Source organism: Petaurus breviceps, unplaced genomic scaffold (assembly GCF_028583685.1).
Source record: "Petaurus breviceps papuanus isolate PSGF00001 unplaced genomic scaffold, PetGlider_PUasm1.0 164, whole genome shotgun sequence".
Classification (NCBI taxonomy): Eukaryota; Metazoa; Chordata; class Mammalia; order Diprotodontia; family Petauridae; genus Petaurus; species Petaurus breviceps.
The window spans coordinates 7,408,131-7,431,241 of record NW_027185735.1 but is presented as its reverse complement, the minus strand read 5'-3'; the positions used below and the strand labels follow the sequence as shown (position 1 = coordinate 7,431,241).

Here is a 23,111-nt window from a genome sequence, read left to right as displayed (position 1 = left end):
TTACCCCACTTATCCAATCAGTTGCCAAATTTTTATGAGATGTTCTCTCACATTCATTCCTTTCTCCATATTCACACAGCTACCTGCTTAATTCAGGCCCTCATCACTTCTCACCTGCATTAGTCCCCTAACTTGACTTCCTACAAGTCTTTATTCACTCTAGTCCATGGGCTCTAGTCCATCCTACACACTGCTACCAAAGTGATTTGCCTTAAGCCTAGTGACTTCCCTACTCAGACGACTCCAGTGACTTCCTATTCCTGCCTCCCTTTCTGCTTCTAGGATAAAATTTAAAGTGTTCTTTTTAGTTTTTTTTTTCCAAATGCTTTATTAACTTCTGGTTTACATCATTCATTTCTACCAGATTTTGAGTTACAATTTTTTCCCCCATTTTTTACTCACTGCCCCAAAGTAGCAGTCCCACAGGATATCCCCTCCTCCAATCTGCTCTCTCCCATATCTTCTCCCATACCCCCTTTGACTTTTCCAGTAGGGCATGGTGGATCTCTATGCCCCAATGCCTGTATATCTTATTTCCCAATTACATGTAAAATAGTGTTAATAATAGTATTTATGTATTTTTAAACATTTGATTTTAAAACTTTGAGTTCCAGATTAAAAAAAAGATTCCCTTCCTCCCTAGTTACCCACCCTTACTGGGAAGATAAGCATTTCAGTATAGGTTGTACATGTGTACCTATTCAAAACATTACCATAGTAGATATATTGTAAAAGACTGACAATATTTCCCTCCCTCCTATCCCACCTCCCACTTGTTGTATTCTCTACTTTGATCCTGTCCCTTTTCAAAAGTGGGTGCTTCCAACTTCCCATGCCCTCCCTTCCATCATACCCCCTCTCATCCCCTTTCCCCCCTACTCTCCTATAGGGTGAGATACCCTATTTAGTGTGTATGTCATTCCCTTCCTGAGCCAAATTAAATGAGAATAACGTTTTGCCTTTTTGCCTTCCTGTTCTTCCCCTCCATTGTAACCATTTTCCCTTGCCTCTTCTATAGGAAATAGTCTACCCCATTCTGTCTCTCCCCATTTCCTCTCATTATATTCCTCTCTCACCTCTTAAGTTCACCTCTTAAGTATCATCCCTTCCTATTAAATTGGTCCTGTGCCCTCTATCTATGTATACCTATAAACATATATACACACGTTCACAAATATATTCATATGCCCATATATCCTACATATATATATATATATATATATATATATACATTCCCTTCATCTATTTTCAAACTGAGAAAAGTTTCATCAGTTACAATTATCATTTTTCCATGTAGGAATGCAAATAGTTCAACTTTTATAAGTTCCTTATGATTTCTTTTTCCTGTTTAGCTTCTCATGCTTCTCTTGCTTCTTATATCTGAATGTCAAATTTTCTATTCAACTCTGTTTTTTTCATCAAGAATGCTTGAAAGTCCTCTGTTCCACTGAATGACCATATTTTCCTCTGAAACATGCTACTCAGTTTTGCTGGGTAGGTGATTCTTGATTTTAATCCCAGATCCTTTGATCTCCAGAATATCATATTCCAAGCCCTTTGATCCCTCATTGTAGAAGCTACCAGATCCTGTGTTATCCTGATTGTGTTTCCCAATATTCAAATTGTTTCTTCCTGGCTGCTTGTAATATTCTCTCCTTGACTGGGGAATTTCAGGACCTGGCTATAATATGCCCAGAAGTTTTCTTTTAGGGACAGGAGGTGATTGGTGGATTCTTTCAACCTCTATTTTGCCCTCTGGTTCTAAAGCATCAGGGAAGTTTTACTTGAGAATTTCTTGAAGGGTGATTTCTAGGTTCTTTCTTTGATCATGGCTTTTTGGTAGTCAAATAATTTTTAAATTCTGTCTCCTGGATCTATTTTCCAGGTCAGTGGTTTTTCCCATGAGATATTTCACATTGCCTTCTATTCTTTCATTTGTTTGGATCTCTTTAACAGCATCTTGATTTCTCATAAAGTCACTAGCTTCCATTTGCTCCAGTCTAATTCTGAAGGAATGATTCTCTTCAGTGAGCTTTTGAGATTCTTCTTCCATTTGGCAAATTTGGCTTTTTAAGGCATGTTTCTCCTTATTGCCTTTTTGAGCCTCTTTTGCCATTTGAGTTAGTCTATTTTTTAAGGTGTTATTTTCCTCAGTCAGGCTGTTGACTCTCATTTCATAATTTTCTTGCATCATTCTCATTTCTCTTCCCAATTTTTCCCCCACTTCTCTTATTTGCTTCTTAAGGTACTCTATGGCCTGTAACCAGCTCATATTTTTCTTTGAAGCTTTTGGTGCAGGAGTTCTGACTTCACTGTCTTCCTCCTATTCCATGCTTTCATCTTTTTTGTTGCCAAAATAGAGTGTAAATTTGGGATACTATGTTTATTTTGCTTCCTTTGCCTGCTCATGTTGCCACTCAGTTACTTGACTTTTGGGCTTTTTGCCACAGTAGGACTCTGCCACCAGACAGGGGAGCTTTGTCCCAAACGCTGAGGTTTTCTCAGCTGCTGAAGGTATTAGTTGGGTGCCCTCTCTGAAGCCTCGACAAGCTCTGGCAAGCTGGTCACACACCCCAGGTCCTTCACCCTAGACCGCAATCCAGATCCAAGCAGGTTAGAGCAAGAGTGATTACTCCTCAGACTGGTCTCTTGGTCCCCCTACACTCTGCAGGCCAGGAGCTGAAGCTGCCACATGGGGGCAGCTGTGCCACAGCCCTCAGTGGCTTCTAGCTCCTGGGGAACAGGCCAAAGCACTCCCAACTACTGGATCCCAAAATCCACTCTGCACTGACCTCTCACTTTGTCCTTAGCAAGTATGTGTTGATAATTCTGGAAACTGCCACAGCTGCTGTTGATCTGAAGTCCCTCCAGCTGGTGGTTGGTCAGGCCAGCCCTGGGGTTAAAAACTCTGGCTCCAGTGAGCCTGGGCTCGGCTCCCAGAGCACTGAGCTGGCTGATCCCTGCTGCACTGTCTTCAGTGGGAGGTTAGCTTCTATGTGTCATTTTGTGGGTTCTGTAGCCCCAGGGTTTAAGCGTCCCCTTTTACATGAATTGGAGGTGGTGGGAGCCACAGCTGCATGGAGGTCCTGTTTCTGCTCTGCCATCTTGATTCTGCCCCTCTCTTTTTAGTTTTTAAAGCCCTATACCATCTGACTCCAACATGCCTTTCAGAATCATTGGATATTACTATTCCCCCTGTCCTATCTACATAATTTTCCAGCACTCTGCAATCCAGTCACACCTGCCCTGTCTAATTCCTCATTGGATCTCCCATCTGTTTCATATGCCTGGATTGTGCTCTCTCCTTACCTCCACCTTCTAGAGTCACTCTTTTCCTTTAAAACACAGCTCAGCTGCCACATTCTTCATAAAACCTTTCTGGATCTTTTCCTCCCCTCCACCTCTTCCCAGTGCTATGGTCTTTCCTCATAAACATCCTTGCATTTTACTACTTTATATCTATTTGTATTATTCACTTTATATTTATTCTGTATATGTGGGTGTATTTCTCAACTTCTCTCATTAATTTCTAGCAAGTAGAGATTGTTTCATTCTTAGTACTTGTATTCTCAGTGCCTGTCACAATGCCTAACATATTGTAAGTGCTTAAATAAATACTTATTATTTGATTCGTGACTGTTATTTATACTTTCATACTATTCCTTTTTTCATGCAGTCTTCCCTTGTTAGGAATTATCTTTCTCCATTCTTGGATCCAAAGTAGCACTTTGTACCTCTTTTATGCACTGATTACATTTTATTTCATATAATATTTTTGTGTGTGTGTATTGTATCCCCATTACCTAATTGTAAGAGTATTGATTCCAGAGAATGTCTTATTTAAACTTTGTATCTGCCTCTTCATCTTCAAACTGCCTTTACACTTAGTAAATGCTTAAAAAAATTATATAGAAAACATGTAGACCTAAAGATTACATATGTGCACATGCAGTGATATATACATACAGAACATATGCAGGATGCATATATATATACTATGTGTGTGTGTGTGTGTAGGTCATAATTTAACATATGCATTCACACGATGACAATATAGTACAGTACATGTGTAGCCACCACACACATATGGAGACATGTATCACAAGTGAACACATAATGCAGTGCATTGATGTATGTATAGCAACATGTGTGTAGACATACACTCTCTACACCATGTATGGTGTAAAGCTACACTCTATATATACACGTGTGTATGCATACATACACACAAATATATATAAAACACCTGTGATTTCATCAATGTATGAATGTATTTAATCTGCTCCCAATGCAGAAATCCCTTCCATTGTTACAAATTGGTAATTTCTCTGTAACTAAATCTAAGAGAGTTGTCAGGGACACTCAATGTTTAAGTAACTTGCCCATGATCAGATAGCTAGCATGTGTTAGAGGCAGGGTTTGAATCTAGAGCTTCTTGATTTCAAAGCCACTCGTCTAATCATTATGTGACAGCGTTGCATTTATTGCTGATGTCTCCTCTGGTGTCCTTTAAAAAAAAACAAATCTCACTTCTGAACTTGGAAACTGTCATCTTTCATCTGTCCTCATCACCTCTAAGAGTTGGAAGTCAGCCCATAAGTCACCTAGTGTAATCCAAATCTGTGTTGGAATATGATATCCCATTAAAATGGAATCCAATCTCCGCTTGAAAACGCTCACTAAGGGGAAGTTTCTCCTTTACTTCCAGAGGCAGTCCCACTTTTGAACAGCTCTGATTATTGTTCCCTGACATTGAGCTGAATTTCTGCCTGTCTAAAATTTCTACTCATTGAACTGGTCCTGACTTCTGTGACAAAGTAGAAAATGTTTAATCATTTTTCCCCATGAGACTTTCCTTGAGTAACTGAGGAAAAGGAGGATGGTTGTCATGTCCCTGTTTTGTAAGTTATCTTTAACTGAAGTAATCAATTGAAGTAATCTTCAATTCCCTTAGCCATTCCTCATATGCTGTTTTCCTAGCTACCATTTTCTGGACATGCTGTAGCTTTTGTGTGCCCATCTTAAAATGGGCTCTTAATGGAGCACTATATTTTACATATTGTCTTACCAAGACAGAGTTGGGAAGTATTAAAGGAATCAGATGGCTTGGTGAATAAAGTACTGAACCTGGAGTTAGGAAGACCTGAATTCAAATAAGGCCTCATACACTTATTACTAGCTTTGTGACCCTGGGCAAGTCATTGTTTGCCTCAGTTTCCTCCTCTGTAAAATGAGCTGGAGAAGGAAATGGCAAACCAGTATCTATGTCAAGAAAACCCCAAATAGGATACCAAAGAGTTGGACATGACCAAAATGACAACAATAAATTAAAGGGATTGTAGGAACTAGAGATGGAAGGAACTTTAGAGATTACCTCATCCAACAGCCATATTTTGCAGATAAGGACTCAGGCTTAAAGAATTCTCAAAGTCACACAGTAGGGCTGACATTTGAATTCAGGTCTTCTGACTTCAAATATTGGTGATCTTTCTACTATGTCACTATTTCCCTTCCTCACTATGTATGTAACCTATGGTCCAGGTTATTCCCAAACTCTGGGTCACACAGACTAAACACAATCTGGGGTGCTTACCCACAATTCACTAGGAGTTAACTTTGGGAAATTGTTGAAAGTAACTTATGAATTGCTTGTATGTCTGAGTTCCAGCAAATGTGGATCATAGGGTCCTCAGATTCTGCACAAGCACTCAAGGAAACAAATGCATGTCAGGTAGAGGACTGACTTTGTTATATCTCACAGAAAATACAAACTTGAAAATGACTCATAGAAACCTCTGTGTGTGTGTGTGTGTGTATGTCTATGTATGTCTATGCATACCTAATCTACAATCAATAAACCTAATTTTCTTTCCCCTCTAATGGGTCTACTTTTCAACTAGAATTCTTCTGATTCAGTACCACCCTATAAGTTTAAACTCTCCTTAATAGGGAAGTGAATTAAGGATTGTTAATGGGACAATACCCTGACATTTTGGTAAGTTTTTAGCAGTATCTTTCAGACTCATACTTTAGATTCCACCCCTCCTCTCACTCCACAAAAACATTTTGAGGATTCTGGGTTGGCAATCCCTTTTCCAACACAATTATGCACTGCTTGAATATACATGGTAATAGCACAGAGAAAAGTATCAATCTTCTGCTTTCCTATTTCATAGCTTTAATCCCTTTAATACTCCTCCATCTTTGGATAGAGTGTGTGAGTTTGGAGGGAATGAGGTAGAGAAAACAGGCACACTGTTAAAGTCTCATCCTTTCTCTAGAAGGCCACATTACTGAATTTGTGACATCCCAATATTTGAAACTTTTCTTTCTGGCAACTTGTATTTTTTTTTCCTTTACCTAATAGTTCTGAAATTTGGCTACAATGTTCCTTAGAGTTTTTACTTTGGATCTCTTTCCTGAGGTGATCAGTGGAATCTTTCAAAGCCTAATTTGGGGTTATTCATAAGGTGACCTCTCAAGCCTTATATGGCCTATAAAGTCTTCCTCCTCTGGTGAGAAGACTAGGTTTTGACATCATGTTGCCTAGGAAATCTCCTCTCCTCTGATGAGGAGGGAGGGCTTTAGAAATAATCTTGTCCACAAACTCCTTTCTTAGTCCATTGACCAGGCCTGTGTTATAAGGCAACTATAGGATTTTTCGGTAATCCAACAGCGTCTTGGCTGCTGCCTTCTCTCAGACTGGGACAATCCACTCTCAGGAACTCAGCCCTCACTTGGAATGCATGTGCTAACACATGTGCATCTGTCAAAAAGCCAGTAAAAGCTTGCAGGAAAGGGGCGAATGTGCACACACAGAGGATTCCTCCCACTCTACAACACAATCTACTCTTACCTCTGCTTCTCTCAGGATCTTAAAGACAAAGTGAAAAGGAGCCCCTAAGAGCTGAGCAGGTATGTCAGCTTACTTTCATAGCTTAGCACAAAGCGATAGCTGCTCCCCTAAGAGTCCATCCTCCCAAGACTCTAGTCAAACTAAGCTTGGGCTTTTGAGGGCCTTTAATAACTTGCCTATTGCTTTATTTTAAAGTGATTTTTAAAGAGAAGTATTATGTTCCAAAGTGATAGGCTTTTGGGAGACTACTGATTTTTGAGAGGCTCTCCCTATTTTGAGGAAAAAGTCACTTTCTCTAAACAATCATTTTGCCCACTGTAAGAAGTTAATTTAAATCATCCTTTCAGGAGAAGCTCTTTTTAACTTTTATACCTTCTCTATTCTCTTTTTAAGAGAATGTATCCTTATTTTTCCAGGTCCCTTCTCATCTTGATTTTTTTTCCCCTTAATGCAGGCCTTACAGCCTGCAGCTTGCCAAATGATTTGGTGAGGCCTGTGAAAAGGGTAGAAGAAAACATCCTTATTGCCCATGGGCCACAGGTTGTGCAGGCCTGCCTTAATATCTTCTTTTTTGGGGTCATCATTTTTGAGGGTAACATTTACCTATTGAATATCCCTAAAAAACCTGAACTCATACCCACCTACCCCCATTCTTTGAAAAGATCTGTAATTATGCCCACTCTTCAAATTCGAAATTCTCCTTAAAGAACCATTCTATCATTTCTGTCCAACCTTTCCTACTGTATCTTATGTGTTTGTATGTGTATTTATTTTTTTACTTCCACCAAGAGTCAGTGCTATGCTTACTGATTCAGAGAGTATCATGAGAAAGTATCTAAACAGTAATGAAAAAAGCAAAGAACAGAAGAATGTTACTGGTTTTGTTGTCTTAGAGGATGACCAAGAGTGTGCCATTTTTTACAGATGCATCTTCTTGTGGAAAAGTGGGAGTTTAACTGGGATTTATTGGAACATGGAAGGTGAGAGCTTAAAGAGTATTGTGAAGACAAAGGAAACTGTGTTCATGCACTGTGTGGAGGAAAATTTGAAGATTAGGCAACTCAAGAGCATTTAACATTCATTCTGATCCTTCAAAGGTCTTTTCCTCACTAGTTTTCAGTTAGGCCACATCCTTCTTGACTTAAATAAGCCTTTTCCTTCATTATAAGTGCCAACTCTGATCTGTTGTGTATAAAATTCAATAAAATGATAGAGAGGAGGAGCACTGTATTCTTAAATGAAGAAGGTAATCCATTTGTGTGAACTTAATGGGAACTTGATAGGTCTTTTAATCAACAATGTTTGTTTGTACTCTAGTTCTCAGGGTTTAACGAATCTTACTTCTAATACTAACAATGGATTCACCATTGGCGTTAGATTTTCTTTTTCTTTTCAAATATTCAAGCTACCCTTCAATACCCTGAGAAATCCAGAAAGCTATCTAGGGGTGGGGGGAAGGGAGAGAGAATGTGTAGAGGATATTGTGAATCAAGATGCAGCATCATAATTTCAAGCCAATTGTCTGGACTAAATGAAAAGGAATTATTCATGGAGAAAAGAAAAAGAAACTAAATGGTCAGATGGCTATTGAAACCCAGTCACCAGAACCTTTGCTATATGCATATGTAGCAAATGTGCATAAAGCAAAGGTGCTGCTCACAATTCTGGACAGTCCCTTCTGGTAGCTCTGGAAGGGACCTTGGTCAGAAAGTGAAGGTTTACATTTGTGTCTATGTACTGGAGTGCATATTATCTTTTGTGGGGGAGGTCATCATCTAATGCTCTTTGTGATGCACATTCTAAATTAGGCAAAAGGGATGCATCTTTCAAATGCAGATCATGTTTGCTTTAGAAGAGCAATGAGAACACTTGTCACTTTCAGAACATTTATGTGCTAGAAGTACTGTTAGCAGAAGAGCAGTTTAGATAAATTCAAGACATTTTTTTTTTGCTGATCACAAACATTAAGCTTCACACCTGAAGCCCTCAACCCCCTGCTGTGCTCTAATCCTAGCACCATTCACCCTTAGAGACTCAAAAGTGCTGTGTCTCAGCTCTCAAACATTTGATTGCCCTTAGTTTGAATGCCACCACCTGCAAAAATGCCTTTTTATTCCCTTTGAGCCTCTTGAGAAGGAAGTAAAAATGATAATTCATGACAGACATTAATTAATTGTTTACAAGATGATCTTTTCTTTTTCTAACTTCTGTTCAGCAGACATGTTGAACTGCAAGATTCCACTGTGATGCCAGAGTTAGTCAAGAGGTTTGCATTGTTGTTTAGCACTGAGGCATAGGATATAGACTGCAGGTCATTGTTTCTCCAGTTCAAGTAGTCCTGTCTGGCTTTTGTTTGAAGAAGGGAAGTGACATGCATGAGTTCCTAAGCATAAAAGGACTATGGGTTCTAGGAAGGAACAAGAGTTTAGCCACTAATGCAGAGTAAATAAATATTTTTCACCACCTCTTGCTCCATGTGATTTTTAAAGGTCAAGAGCTACTATTACAGTATTTTAAAAGCTTCAAATTATGTTTAAAGAACATATCACTAAACTCACAGAAATCTTATCAGAATTTAGGAACCTACTGTGATTGTTTAGGTCCTTGAATTTATCATCGCTGAAAGGTGTATTTTTTTTTAAAGGAATGCAGATCCCCTGTTGTTTCTGATGTCTTGCAATTTGCTCTTCTATATATTTTTCCAAACTATGAAAAATGTTCGAATCTCTTAGATTGCAGAATCCTCCATAATCCATATAACTGACAAAATCATTTGCATAGACAAGTAAGGAAAAGAATCAATAATGATTCTTATCAATGTTAAATCTCTTAACTAGAGGGAATGCATATATATATGTGTGTATGTATGTACATCTATCATATGTATATCAGTATTATCTATATATATTATCTATAACTATGTCCTCTTTATATCATTTATATCCATATAATTTATATGTTAAAGAAATAAAAAGCTTACTTCTAGGAAGTAGAAAGTAACAGTGGCAAGATTTCATCAGCAACCGAGGCTTTCAGATTACAAATTAGAAGCCCTTAGATCACGGCTGCTAGTCTAAAAATCAATTCTATATTTTCTGAGTTAATACTAAGGATTGCACTTAACAGACATGGAGACTAATAAGGTATGCAGAAGGAGTAAAAAGCAGCACGCACACACACACACACACACACACACACACACACACAAATTCAGGCCTTAGTCTTGGCCATGATCCAGCACAATGATGTTTCAACCAGATTTGAAAAAAAAATCAATAACATCTGTGGTATAATGGTTAATTAAAGAAGCTCTTCAGTAGAGCTCAAGATGAGAGGCTCGGCCTGAAATTCAGACAGCTGAAGCTTGATTATCAGGAAAGAATGCTTTTTTAGCTAAGAGTAGATAGGCCAAAAGCTGCAATGTGCCGAAATGGGGAGAAAAATTGCTTTTATTTTAACTTTCTTTAAATAATCAATACATGCTTTTCACTAGCATTAGGGCTTTGCTGAGCTCCAAAGTCTGTTTTTGCACTTCAGCACAAATTCTAGTCACTGCCTTTTCAACCTGTAAATTTTAAAATGAGAAGGAAAAAAAAAAACAGAAAAAAGGTATTGCCATATTGGAAGTCTGGATGCATGATTTTGGGAACAGTTAAACCTTAGGCTCCACAGAAGTCACTGGGAGGGTTTCATTCATAAGCCACCAGCAAAGTTGTCATGACCTTGGGACACTGAAATGTCATATCAAAATACAAAAACTACATAGCAGCACTACTAAAAATATCTCAAGGAAGCTGCTTATGTGTAGTAAGGCCAGATTTTTCCCCCCATCCTCTTGGTTTAATCACAATAATGATGATAATTCCTTTATTTAAAAGGAGAAATAAATTTATGTGGCTGCCTTAACATATTTGGTTAGTGAATCTCTGGAGAATTCAGAATAACACATTTTGATTACTATTTATAGCACTTCTTCCAACTTAAGAAATTAAAAGGGAATTAAAGGGGCGGCTAGGTGGTACAGTGAACAGAGCACCAGCCCTGGAGTCAGTAGGACCTGAGTTCAAATCTGGCCTCAGACACTTAACACTTACTAGCCATGTGACCTTGGGCAAGTCACTTAACCCCAGTTGCCCTCCAAAAAGCAATAAATAAATAGATAAATAAGTAAAAATAAATGAAAAGTCATTTATTGTTCAACATCTTTGTTCTTAAGGAGAATTCTCATTTTTAAAGTGAAAAAGAAAACTCAAGTACAAAGAGGTACTTGATCAGAAAAATTTCTGATAGGTTCAAACTCAAATTTGGTTTGGTGCTACATTTTGGTATATGTGTATCACTTTACTCAATCATTTATGCACCACAATCTGACAATGGTCTACCTTTGAAGTCCTATTTCTCACAACTCTTTTATAGACTCTTAAATTCTAGCCAAACTGAATTGCTAACCATTCTTTAAACCCAAGACTTCATCTCTAATATCTGAGTAGTCACATAAGACAATCCTCATTTCAGGATACATTTCCTTCTCATCCCCATCTCTCAGAATTCTTTCTTCCATTAATACTTACTTGTAGCAGCAAGCACCCCAAGCGTCCTCAGGGTTTGCAGCTACCACAGGTTCTTGGATCTGCTTTGCTAAAGGAAAGCAACTCAAAATGGGTTAACAAGCTTACTTTAATCAGTCAGACATATATCGTTTACCTTGTTCAGGAGAAAAGGTCAGCACCCTGAACCTCAAAGTATACAGGCATAATTATCAAGACAGAAACATCAAGTAGACAGATTTCCAAACTGTCCAACCATTACATCCATACCCAGTCAACATCTGGGTTTCCATATTCTGGGTTTTTCAAAGCCGGGGGACTCTCAACAACGGCTTCCCAGAATTCAGATCAAATCACAGAACACTTCTCAAAGTGAGTCCCAAAACAAAGCTACACATCAGGGCTTATATAGCCTTCTCCTGGCTCAGAGAATGTAACAACCTTATTGACCCACTGGCCAATCAAAAAGTATCTACTGAAAAACAAGCCTCCCACCCCAGGCTCCAGGTGCACGTTAGCCTAGGGGCAGGGAAGATCTTTAAATCTGCATTTCCATTACATTACTTTACATGCCACCTTCTCTGTGTAACGATCCATGATCCTTTAAAATTGTTAGTGATCTTTCCTTTATCAGTTTTTCTTGTATTATATTAATTTATGGTTTTGTTATATCCCTCTGTAGAAAGTAAGCTTCCTGAAGTCAGAGACAGTTTCCTCTTTGTCTTTTTTCCCCCAGACTCTACTATCACTTCTCACATACAGTAGATGCTTAACTGAATTGAATTGAATTCATTCAGTTAAATGCATGTGGATGTGGCAGTTTGATGACGCCTATGATCCCCTTTTAAGAATAATATTGTACAAACAAAACGTAATATGTTGAAATAAAGATGTAATTGTTTTCCCTAACCAAGTTGTCATTTCTTTTGGTTCAATAATATTCTACTTATATTCATATACCATAATTTGTTCAGCTGTTCTCCAAATAATAGGTACCTCCTTTGTTTCCAGTTCTTTGCTGTGACAAAAAGAGCTGCTATAAATATTTTTGTTAATATACTTCCTTTTCCTCTTTCTTGAATCTCTTTGGGGCATAGGCCCCAAATATGTCAGTGAATTCATGCACTTCATACTTTCCATTTAGCTCCACAAAAATTGTTTGAACTTTTTAGCAATAACCCATTTCAAAGCCAAGGACTCCAACTTGTGGATAAGATAGTAAGTCTCATTATCTTTAAATACTATGCCAGAAATGCAACTGATTTCTATTAATGTCCCTGTTTTGGTACAGGACTGCTTCCAAGCCCTCCAGGCTAGAATTTATTATTTTTTTTTGGAGGGCAGTTGGGGTTAAGTAACTTGCCCAAGGTCACATGGCTATTTGTGTGTGTGTGTGTGTGTGTGTGTGTGTGTGTGTGTGTGTGTGTGTTAAGTGTCCGAGGCTGGATCTGAACCCAGGTCCTCCTGACTCCAGGGCCAGTGCTGTATTCATTGTGCCACCTAGCTGCCCCCAGGCTAGAATTTTTAAAAAAATAGATAGATAAATGAATGAACAAATAAAGATAAAAAGCTAAGTTGAATATACATTGGCCAAAACTGGTGCATGGATGAGACAGGTGACCAAGTCTTTGAAAACTGTTTTTTTTCATTGGTCCATCCATCAATCTCCAAATGTCTTAATGGGTTTAATTCTTTGCTCTTCTGGTTCTCATCAATCATGTAATCACAAGAGAGATCATTCAGTTATATAGCAATAGAAGAAAAGTTCTTAAAGAATTTCTGATAACTATCAAATCCTTTAAAAAAATTCCTTAGATCTTGAACATTCTGTGGATATGACCAATTTTTTTGTGCTTCTGTCCTCTTTGTGTCAGTGCTATGATAGTGTGTGATAGAGGCTTGGCAAAACTGGCACTTGTCAGTTGATAGCTACTGACAAATTTCCTTTTAGATGATTGAGAACCTTCATTTTTCTCTCATGTTCTCCTAGCATCTTCCCAAAGAAAATAAAACCATCCATGTACATGCACACCTTTAAGTAATTCACATGTCCACCTACTTTATTAGTCATTAGAAGGTAGAAGGTAACTCCCAAGATGCCTTAGAGTATAAGCTCAAATGGGTAAAACCCAGCAGGTCAGGTGAAAGTAGGCTCCTCATTGTCTTCCCCTCCCATGTGAATCTGATAATGGCTACCATATACGTCCAGCCATAGGAACTGCTGAGTGTCTAGCAGCCAGTGCAGGACATCTTGAACTCTTGGCATGGTATGCTGGTTCATTTTGGTTCCTTTGCTGTGTCAATAGTCTACATGTATTTGGATCTTACCAGTCTTCTTCTGAACCACCACTATAGGTCATGCATATAGGTTGTTGGACTTTGTGACTACTACATGCATATGGTGGTTTTCTGTCGCAAAAAAAGGAATCTTCCTAGATAATTCCCAAAAAGAACAAGAATTGGTGAACTGGATCTTCTGATTTGTTCCTTCAACACATGAGATATTCAATTCATGTAATGAGGAAATGCATGTATTCTTGCTGAATTTCTGCCTCAAGTACTTGTATTCTTCCTGTAATGGAGTACTCCAAAGTCAGACTTCTTAGTATCCATTTCTGAAGTGGGGAAGTGGTGCTTTTATGATGTTCACTTTTGTTGTTTGCCTTGCTTTCTTTGGACTTCTGCATAGGTTGCATAAAGAGTCATTGTGAGCAGGTTTGACCCAGCTTGTTGTTTTTACCGTGTTTCCCCGATAATAAGACACTGTCTTATTATTTTTTTGGAAAAAACACCAGAGGGCTTATTTTCAGGGGAGGGCTTATGTTGTCCTGCCTGCCTCAGCTCTCCTCCGCGGCACTGCTCTCAATGGCACCAGCAAGCAAATCACTGGGGAAGAACAGGATGACGCGCTCACTGCTGCAGCTCTGATTGGATGCAGCTCGGAGTGCGGCGTGCGTTTCACCCGGGGGGGGGGATGGTGCATACAGAGGGTACCGTAATGTAGCGTGTAGCGCAGGGGATCACCTTCACTACAGTAGCAATCTCAATGGGGCTTATTTTCGGGGGAGGGCTTATTTTAGAGGAATCTTGCACAGTAAGGGGAGGGCTTATTTTCGGGATAGGTCTTATTATCGGGGAAACATGGTAGTATCATGCTCATATTTTTAATGTACGGGTGTTGGTTCTAATTGATGCTGGGACTCCTAAGATGGTTGGACATATCATAGTCATGGAATCTACTTTCTTATTTATACCAGCTACTTTTTAAAGAAAACTTAAAGCTTATTTTATATATCCCAGATACGTATAGAGTTTGTCACTCAGCCAACCAATTTCCAGCCCTTACAGAAACTGTAGATGTATTTTTCTCAAGTGTCTCTTATGGCATGATTGGAAAAAGATGGTAGCTTAAGATTTGCTATCCAGGACAGCATTGTATTCTATATTCTTAATATCCATCATTACCTTTGTGCAGGATACCAGGAATCCATATGGGATGTACCTACATCCAACTGATGAGGTCCTGTTTACTGTTTTGGGAGTCTGGGGTAACCATCTTCTCTTATTGTATTGCATTTGACCATCTCTAGAGCTATAATAAAAAATAATACTGCCTTTTTAGTTGCCTTCTAATGGTCACCTCTTTGTATCAGTCTATTTATAATCTCCATTACTTTGCCCTTTTGTCTAAGAAAAATAATTTTGTTCATGGGTTCAAATCTTACCAAATCTTCTGTGAGTTTTGGCCATGCAAATGTGGCCATAAAATAAGCTCCCTTGTTTATCTTCCATGGCCCATACATTAAAAATGTTCCTGAGGTAGTTGGGAGTTGGGCATTTGCAAAAGGAACTTTTTCTCATTTGTGTGGACTTTCTCAATTTTTGAAGGTTTTTGCCAGCTCTATGAATGCATTGCAAGGCTATGGCTCTTTTTATGTTTATAGCAATTATTAGAAATAACCTTAGACAATCTGATCCCATTATCTTTGGTGATCAGAGAAAAAGAAATAAAGAAGAGGGGGGAATGCTTTGTCAAAAGGAAGTGCTCCTGGTTATTGTCCCTCACTTTTGTATGAGAAAAACCTGGAAAGAAAAATTCAGCCTCCCAGATTTAGGTAGCTAGTTAACAGCAAGTGGTGTTGATGATCAAGTCAAGATAAGGCACTAGTACTTTGGTGGAGGGCAGGTACTTCTTCCTGTTTTGTGGAGATATGGTTTTCTTTCAGCTCCCTCCTCCCTTAGGGGAAGCTGTTTTCCTTTTAAACCCAGTTTATTAAAAATGGTAACTGGTGGGTCGAGTAAAAGAAAGTTCACCAATGCATTGCTTCCTCATAGCCTGTGACTCTCATCACCTTGGTGATTTATTTCTTTGTTGTTGTTCATTCACATTAGACTCTCCATGACCCCATGGAACATACTGTTGTACATGGGGTTTTCTCAGCAAAGATACTGGAGCAGTTTGCCATTTCCTTCTTCAAGTGGATCAGAGCAAACAGAGGTTATGTGATTTGTCCAGAGTTACACAGCTAGTGTCTGAGATGAGAGATGAACTTGTCTTCCTGACTCCAGGCTCAGCACTCTATTCACTGAGCCACCTAGCTGCTTCCTGTGATTTCTTTCCACTAGATCCTAAATGCATATGCCAAGTCTGTGCATCATAGCGTACTTTGTCTTTTGTACTTTGTCCTAACAGCTCAAAACCCCTAGGTTGGCTCCCACTGATCAAACGTTTCAAGTTTTAAGAATGAGGGATATTGTCTCCCTTATCCTCTCTCTACTTGTAAGTATTAAAGGAAATACACATATTTTAACATTTTTACTACTCAACAAGTTTTTTCAGTAAGCAAATGAGATCTAAATTGAAACTAACAGAAAAAGAAATAGCAAGCTTGCATACCCAGCTAACCAGAAGGTAGGATGAAATGGTTTTGCTGGGAGGTAAAGGTCTGTCCCATCCCTTGAGCTAGGAATCCCTGGCACTGGTAATATATATATATATATTCTAGCACAGAATCAGTTCAGATCTTGTGCTGTGGTCTTATGCTTTATCTCCTAGTAGTTTCCATGTTTCTTGCATGCTTTTATCTTGAGTCCCTTCTTAATGCTTGCCTTGCTCTGATGTTTTCTAACCATATTTTTTTTTCCATGAGAGAGGGAGGGAGAGTCAAGTTTAGATGTCAAAGTCAATCTCTCTAGAATCATGTCTTGCCCAAGTCTCTGTACCATCACAAATTTACGTTCAGGAACATCCATTCCCCTATTATTCTAAGTTTATTGAAATCTTCTTTTCCAAAGTTCATTTCCTCTTCATCCTTCCTTCAAAATCATCTGTATCTCCAAGGCAATATTCACAGCACCCATGACAACTATGAATATGCCCACATAGTTCTGAATTGCAAAGTGTAACAAACTTTATATAGAAAACAGAAGAAAAACATTTTTTCAGACACCAGAAAGTCAAATCCCAACACTAGAAAACCAAATTCATCAAAGAAACAAAGAAATCTATACACAATAACATTGCAGAGAACAAGACCATCCCAAAGCCTTCCCACAAACACTCACAAGCCTACCTATCTCCTTGCCTGCACCCTATTTCCTCCCTCCAATATAACTGCTTTGACTCCCAACTTCCTCTGGGCTCTGCTCCACCCTTCTTGTTCCGCCCATTCATCAAACTCCTCCCACCACAGGTTCCATATGATTACATTCAGCCTATAAAGGGGCGGGGGAGATCTTCAAATTCCCTTAAGCCTATTAAGGAACAGGGGAGAGCTTCAAATTCCCTTTACACTTATACCATCAAATTTTCTAGAATTTTTTATCTACCTTGGCATTTTTCTTTAGTATTTGGGAAGGCAATGGAACCTTCCATTTTCATTTCATTATCATGGATATCTTCCTAAGTCATTTCCAAAAAGAGCAAGAGTTGGTGAATTGGATCTTGTGATTTGTTCCTTGTGCACATAAGATATTCAACTCATGTAGTAGAGATGTGGCAGGACCTTTGCTGGATTTCCACTTCATACTCTTCCATTCTTCTAGTGGTGGTGAACTCTAAAGTCACATTTCTTGAGATCCATTTTTGAGGTGGAAAAGTGGTGTTGTTATGATACCAACCCAGATGGAGTGGATAGTCCTCTGAAGGATAGCTTTGTGATACTGTGTACATTTATGAAGTTGGGACTCTTGATTGCTAAAAGACCAGAGAGAGAATTGAAAGAAAAAAGGGAGAGACACAAGAGAGGAATCAGGCATTATGTGAATGGTAGATGGAAGGCCTCCAGAGCTATAGGCATGTAAGAAGGGGTTGGCTGGCACCTCAACATTTCCTGGACTTTCTCAGATGATATCATTCTTTCTCTCAGTTGAGATTTTACTTCATTTCTGGGTAGCAGTTCCTTTACTTATGTACATTCTATTACTTAAATAATCTGGACAGTTTCCTCAACTACTGTTTTACTTGCTTACTTTGATTAATTTGTTTGCTTGGTGGGAAGGTAGTAAAGCTAGTAGAAATTAAAATGTTTCTTTCCAGACCTGGGGCAGAACTACTCCTTTCTCCCTCCAAAGTTACCAGGAAAAGTAGCTTTTATTCTGAACCTCAACAAATGAATTGGACCTCTAGACTGTAAACATCTAAGGTGAGATAGATAACTATAATTCCAAGTCCCTTATTCCCCTTGAAAAATGGAGAGCAACAGGGGCAGCTAGGTGGTGCAGTGAGTAAAGGGCCGTCCCCGGAGTCAGGAGGACCTGAGTTGGGTTCCAGCCTCAGACACTTAACAACCACACAAAAAAACTAGCCGTGTAACCTTGGGCAAGTTACTTAACCCCAATTGCCCTCCAAAAAGCAAAAAAACAACAACAACAACAAAAAAGAAAAATGGAGAGCAAGAGGATGATTGCCTAACCACAGACATACTCCTGCTCCCCACAAAGATGTGTGTTTCTTGATCTATCTATAAATTCCAGTTATTTACAGGTTACCCAGATACTATTATATGATTGAATTGTTATATATGGGAGTTTGTCCACAAAAAAATTATTTCATATAATACATTTTTCTGGTAGATTTAAAAAACAATTTCTTTTAAAGTATTGGAATTTTACCTGTGATTCTAAGATCACACTGGATTTAGTTTCATACTTTCTCAGGGTATTTTTCTGAAATCTGGCACTTCTGTAGTGATATCACTTTGAATGGCCCCTGGCTGTATGCTTCAGTCTTAAAACATTTTTATTAGGCAGTTGGCTTTTAACTTTTTGTCTGACTCTAATAGTAATGGGAATTTGAAGATCTTCCCTGCCCCTTAATTTGAGAACCTTACCTGATTTGAAAATATACTCTGCCCTTTAATAGTCTGAATGCGATCACATGGAGCCTGTAGTAGGAGGAATTTGTTGAAGGGTAGAGCAGAGCCCAACAGGAGAAGCTTTCTTAGGAGAGGCTTGTTTTTCAGGAAGACCCACACCTTGTTACTTTGCAATTAGGCAATGAGTCCTGAGGGTTGTGATGGTCTCTGACGCTGGAGAAGGCTATATATCCCTCTGAGGTGAGGTTTTTGCTTTGAGGGGTCATTTATAGGAAGAATTGTGTGATTTGGCCAGATGAGACTCTAGGAAGCCATTGAGCCCCCCAGCTTTGAAAACCCAGATGTTGGTGCTTCTCACTCTGGTAACTAACTATGTAGGTATGTTATGGTCAGACAGTTAGAAGCCCTGTCTGTTGAATTATATTATTTTCTCTGTCTGCATTTTTTCTCTGCTTATAACTTTTGTTTGTATTTTCTCTGAAGTTTGGAATGCTGACTTTTTCTCCTGAACAAGGTAAATGGTATATGTTTGATTAAACTGAGATTGTTGACCCCTTTTTGAGTTGCTTTCCTTTAGAAAAACAGATCAAAGAACCTGTGCTAACAACCATCCTGGGTATGCTAGGGTGCTTGCTGATACACTGACTTCATATTCTAAAAGTTTCAAATTTTTCTGTTTTGTTTTTGCTCAGTCTTTCAGTCATGTCAGATTCTTTGTGACCCCATGGACCATACAGAGTGCCAGGCCTTTATGTCCTCCACTATTTCCTAAAGTCTGTCCAAGCTTGTATTCATTGCTTCCATGACACTATCTATTTATTTCATCCTCTATACTCCCCTTCTCCTTTTGCTTTCATTCTTTCCCTATATCAGGATTCTTTCCAATGAGTCATGTCTTCTGATCCAAAGTATTTAATACTGGCCAAAGTATTTAAGCTTCAGCTTCAGTGAATAGTCTGAATTAATTTCTTTAAGTATTGATTAAGTTGATCTCCTTGTTGTCCAAGGGAATCTCAAAGTCTTCTCCAGCACCACAATTCCAGAGCATCAATTCTGTGGCATTCAGCTTTCCTCATAATAAAGCTCTCATGGCCATACACTGCTACTAGAACAGCCATGGCTTTAACTAAATGAACCTTTGTTGGCAGGATGTTATCTCTGCTTTTTAGGATGCTGTCCAGTTTACCACAAGGAGCAAACATCTTTTAATTTCATGACTGCAGTCACCATGTGCAGTGATCTTTGAACCTGGGAATATAAAAATCTGACATTGCTTTGTTTCTTTTCCCTCTGTTTGTGAGGAAGTGATAAAACTAGTTGCCATGATTTGGGTTTCTGTTTCTTTATTTTAAGCTTCAAGCAGCTTTTATACTTTCCTCTTTCACTCTCATTAAGAAGCTTTGTAATTCCTCTTCCATTGTTGGCATTTCTCCTGGCAACCTTAATTTCAGCTTTTGATTTATCTAGTGTAGCACTTTGCACAATGCACTCTGAACATACGTTAAATAAATAAGATGATGATATACATAGTCTTGTCATTATGTTTTTCCAATATCAAACCAATCAGTTGTTCCATACTTGGTTCTAACTTGCTTCTTGGTCAGCATATAGGTTCCTCAGGAGAGAAGCAAGATGATATGATATGCTTATCTTCTTGAGGAATTGCCACATTTTGTTGTGATCCACACAGCAAAAAGTTTCAGTGTAATCAGAGAAGTAGAAGTATTTTTTTTTTTTGGAACTCCCTTACTTTCTCCACAATACAGTGAATGTTGGCAATTTTGTCTCCAATTCCTCGGCCTCTTCAAAAACCAGCCTGCTCAGGGTGCAGAGCCAAAATGGTGGAGTAAAGGCAGGAACCTGCTTATGCTACCATACCAACCACCTCCAATACCTGTACAATATGACTCTAAACAAATTTTAGAGCTATAGAACCCACAAAATGACAGAGAAACAAATCTCCTGCTGAAGGCAGCCTGGCAGGCCAGCAGGAAGGGTACATCACACCAGATTGGGAGCCAAGCATAGTCCCACATGAGCCATGCAGGCCCAGACCTGGGATGGCCCTGACCAGCAGCACAGATCAGCCAGAGCAGACTTCAGGAGAGTGAATCACCACTGCGGCAGTTTCCATACTTCTCAATTCATAAATGCCAAAGAGAAAGTAAAAGTTCAGTGGGGGACCTTGTTGATCCAGAGTAAGAGAAAAGCATGGTCTGGCTGCTGCCCCCTGGGCAAGAGGTAGCAGAAAGACAGCGCCTGCAGCAGCTGCAGTGTAGCTGCCTCCAGAGTTCCTGGCCTGCAGTTCATAAGAAGACCAAGCGACCATTCAGAGGGTAATCCCTCTTACTTTGACCTGTTTGGGTCGCAGTCTTGGGTGGTGGTCTAGGGGTGAGGAACACCAGCACGCCAGAGCTTATGGCTGTAGAGAGGGTGCCCTTCTCACAACTCTGGCAACATGTGCGAAAACCCCAGCAATTTCAGACACAGCTCTTTCCACTCTGGAAGCAGAGTTCTACCATGGCAAAGAGGTCAAAAGTCAAGTAATTGGCTAGCAACATGAGCAAGCAGAGGAAACACAATCAGGCCTTAGAATCATTGCTTCCTAAGGCCTACTTAACTTCATTCTCCAAATGTCTGGTTCTAGATTAGTAACCACACCATTGTAGTTATTAGCAATGTTAAGATATTTCTTATGCGGGGACAGAGCCAAGATGGTGGAGCAGAAGCACAAACTTGTTGTGAGCTCACACTCCAATCACTTCCAATACATGTAAAAATGATGACTCTAAACAAACTTTAGATCTACAGAACCCACAAAGTGACAGAGAGAAACAAATCTCCTGCTGAAGGCAGCCTGGCAGACCAACAGGAAAGGTCTATCACAGCACACTGAGAGTGGAACACAGTTTCACATAAGCCACAGTTCTGGCCCCTGGGCAGCCCTGACCAGCAGTGGCCAGAGCAAACTTCAGGACAGTGAATCACCAGCATCTGTGGAGATTTCCAGACTTCTCAACACATAAACACCAAAGACAAAGTAAAAGATCAGTGTGGAACTCTGTTGGAATGGGGGAGAGGGGCCAGAAGAGTGCAGTCTGGCCCCTGCCCCTGGAGTGAGAAGTGGTGGAGGTGTGGCAGCTGTGCAGTCACCACCCTGTGGCTGCTTTAGGAGCTTTTGGCCTGCAGATTATAGGGGAATCAAGCGACCATTCAGAGGGTAAATGCTCTTGCTTTAACATGCTTGGATCTGGGTCTCAGTCTTGGGTGGTGGTCCTGGGGTGTGTGGCCAGTGTGCCAGAGCTTGTGGGGGCTATAGAGAGGACACCCAACTAATAGCTCCAGGGGCTGTGAAAACCCTAGTGATTTGGAATGAAGTTCTCTCCATTCTGAAAGCAGAGTTCTATCATGTCAAAGAGCTCAAAAGTCAACTAATTGGCTGGTAATATGAGCAAGCAGAGGAAGCACAAAGAGACCACATAATCCTTTTTGGGGACAAAAAGGATCAAAGCATGGAATTGAAGGAAGACAGCAAAGTCAGAATTCTTCCATCAAAAGCCCTCAAGAAAAATGTGAATTGGTTACAGGCCATCGAGGAGCTCAAGAAGGATTTTGAAAATCAAGTAAGAGAAGTGGAGGAAAAATTGGAAAGAGCAATGAGAATGATGCAAGAAAAGCAAGTCAACAGTGAGCTAAAGGAGACCCAAAAATACACTGAAGAAAATAACACCTTAAAAAATACACTAACTCAAATGGCAAAAGAGGCCCAAAAAAGCCAGTGAGGAGAAGAATGCCTTAAAAAGTCAAATTCACCAGATGGAAAAGGAAATTCAAAAACTTACTGAAGAGAATAACTCCTTCAAAATTAGATTGGAGAAATTGGAAGCTAATGGATTTATGAGAAATCCAGATGCTATAAAACAGATCCAAACAAATGAAAAAATAGAAGGCAATGTAAAATATGTCATTGAAAAGCCATTGACCTGGAAAATAGATCCAGGAGAGACAATTTTAAAATTATTGGAATAACTGAAAGCCATGATCAAAAAAAGAGCCTAGTTACTATCTTTCAAGAAATTATCAAGCAAAATTGCCCTGATGTTCTAGAACCAGAGGGCAAAAGAGAAATAGAAACAATTCACCAATCACCTCTTGACAAAGATCCAAAAAAGAAAACTCCTAGGAATATTATAGCCAAGTTCTAGAGTTCCCAGATCAAGGAGAAAATAATGTAAGCAGTCAGGAAGAAACAATTTGAGTACTGTGGAACTATTTACATTCCTACATGGAAAAATGATAATTGTAACTCATAAGACTTTTCTCAGTGTGAGGACAGTTGAAGGGAATATATATATATATATATATATATATATATATATATATATATATATA

The 23,111-nt window shown here is 39.2% G+C and overlaps 1 long non-coding RNA gene across 1 annotated transcript in view; it reads left to right on the top strand.

Moving 5' to 3' along the window:
* The first annotated feature begins 6,764 nt into the window (after positions 1–6,764).
* The window catches only part of LOC138156959 (uncharacterized), a 24,592-nt gene continuing 8,245 nt past the window's right edge, over positions 6,765–23,111 (top strand). The window contains exons 1-2 of the long non-coding RNA XR_011167251.1: positions 6,765–6,915; positions 7,781–7,836. This is a non-coding gene — a long non-coding RNA (uncharacterized lncRNA). The remainder of the gene's footprint in view (positions 6,916–7,780; positions 7,837–23,111) is intronic.